General features: G+C 36.7%; 1 pseudogene; it reads right to left on the bottom strand.

The window, feature by feature from the left end:
• Positions 1-1,285: 1,285 nt before the first annotated feature.
• Positions 1,286-1,407, bottom strand: LOC112482951 (annotated as a pseudogene).
• Positions 1,408-2,586: the final 1,179 nt, after the last annotated feature.

The following is a 2,586-nucleotide window of genomic DNA, read 5'->3' on the forward strand; positions in this document are numbered from 1 at the left end:
AGTAAATTTACTGTGTGCCCAAATGTGACACTGTTTAAAGGAATTCAACAGAATTCACCACAAAACAACGAAAATTTCACGATGTCTACCATAAAAAAACTATCAGACATTAAAGAAAGCAGAAAAATATTACCGATAATCGGGAAGGGGAAAAAAAACCAATATAAAGGAAATGGTGTAATTAGCACATAGTTTTAACACCTATTATCAATATTATAAATATGTTCAAGGATATAAAGGAAAACAGAAATATGATGATAAGAAAACTGAAGATTTTCCAAAGGCCCTAATAGAACTTCTAAAGATTAAAATTACAATATAAAGTGAAAACACACTAGGAACAATTAATAACATATTAGGTACTGTAAATAAAAGATCAGAGAACTTGAAGGTGAGGTAATAGCTACTCTGCAAAATGAAGCAGCACAGTGGAAACAATAGCAGACTCACTGAACCATGAGACACTATCAGTCAGTCAAACAAACGTATAAGTAGATGACAAGGAGAGAGAGAGAGAGAGCAGTTGAGACAGAAAAACACTTAAATACATTTGTAAATACTTGTAAAATTTGCTGAAAACTATAAACCCAAATAGAAAAAGAGTCATAAATTCCAAACAAAAGAAACATTAAAAAAAGCACGCTAATGCACTTTTTATTAAATTGTCGAAAAGTTATGATACAGAGAAAATATTAAAGCACTCAGAAAAACATGGCACTATATATAAGCAAAGAAAAGATTTACAGCAGAATTCTCATTAGAAACTATGTTAGCCAGGAGACTAGCAAGAGACCAGCCAGGAGAGTAGCATCTTTTGCCTATTGGAAGACATTATCAACTAATAAATCTATATCCAATGAAAATGTCTTCGAAATATGGATGTTAAAGGAGCTTCTGGTTCGAGATGGTGACATAAGAAGACCCTGAGCTCACCTCCTTCCATGGACACACCAATCTGCAGCTACCCATGCAACAGATTCCTCTGGGGGAAAAAAAAAAATACTTAAAAACTAGCAGAATGACTCCTGCACATTGGACAAGCAAGAAGAAAACCACACTGAAGCACGTAGGAGAGACTGAGGCACAATCTCGCCGTTAACCCCACCCCAGGCATGGTCACCCATAATTAGGAGGAAACTCAAAAGCCAGAGTTACTGAGGAGTGAAAGCATCAAATCCCACACAAGGGACCCAAGACCTGCACTTGAGAGGTAACCTATGCAGATGACACCATCTTACCAGCAGAAAGTAGTAATAATTTGAAATGTTTTTTTTTTTTTTTTTAATGCCTACAGCACCTGGTCTTCCTAGGTGGTCTCCCATCCAAGTACTAACCAGGCCCGACCCTGCTTAGCTTCCGAGATCAGACAGGATTGGGTTTGTTCAGGGTGGTGGCATGGCTGTAGACTGAAATGATTTCTGATGAGAGTGAAAGAAGAAAGTGCCAAAGCAAAACTACATTTGAATATCAGGAAGTCAAGAATTATGACTACAGAAGAAATGCACGACTTTAACATAGATAATGAAGATATTAAAATTGTTAAAGATTTTGGTAACCTTGATTCAGTCATTGGTTCAAATGGAGATTGCAGCCAAGAAATCAAAAGAAGGCAAAGGCTCGTAAGGGTAGCAATGGAAGAATAAAGAAAAATCGTGCCATTAGAGGCTTAAGCAAACACTGTCCACACCTTTATATTCCCAATTGCTACATACAGATCTGAAAGGTGGACAGCACGGAAGGCTTAGGGAGAAAACATTGATTCATTTAAATATGATGTTAGAGGAGAGCTTTACAGATACCTTGGATGACTAGAAAGATGAACGAATGGGTCTTGGAATATTGCTGGAGGCGAAAATGACAAAACTGAAGCTGTCCTACTTCAGGCACATAATGAGAAGGCAGAGATCTTTTGGGGCAGGGGGAACAATATTGCTGGGGAAAATAGAAGGCAGCAGCAAAAGAGGAAGATCAAGTATGAGATGGACGGACTCCATAAAAGAAGCCGGAGGCGTGAGTTACAGGAGCTAAGCAGGGCTGCTGAGGAAGGTACATTAGAAATCAGTTATTCATAGGCTCACCAGAAATCGGAGTTGACTCGACGGCACCTACCACACACACGCACCTGAGAGAGAAGCCCCCACTATATCTGGCTTTGAAAATCAATGAGTCTCGGGTCTGTGAGACCCATGATGCTGTAACAAACGGAGAAACTGCTCTTTTTTTTGTGTGTGTGTAATTTAAAACTTCTATATTCAGAATTTTAATTTTAATTATATAAAACTTTTCATTTACATTGCTCAAAGTTACAAAAGCAAAGATACTTCACAAATGCAGTTAAATACACCTTTAAGTTATGTGTTTTATTAGAAGAAAAAGCTTAAGAAAATCAGCAGTAAATTATATCTCAATCTATCCACCACTGGGGAGGTTAATATATACATTTAATTCATTAATTAATTTAAATTTATTTTTTAATTATAGTTGACATACAATATTACATTAGTTTAAGGTGTACAACATAGTGATTAAACATTTATACAACTTATGAAGTGATTACCCCAATAAATCTAGCACCCATCTGACACC

Source organism: Pteropus alecto, unplaced genomic scaffold (genome assembly GCF_000325575.1).
Source record: "Pteropus alecto unplaced genomic scaffold, ASM32557v1 scaffold16, whole genome shotgun sequence".
NCBI classification, from domain to species: Eukaryota; Metazoa; Chordata; class Mammalia; order Chiroptera; family Pteropodidae; genus Pteropus; species Pteropus alecto.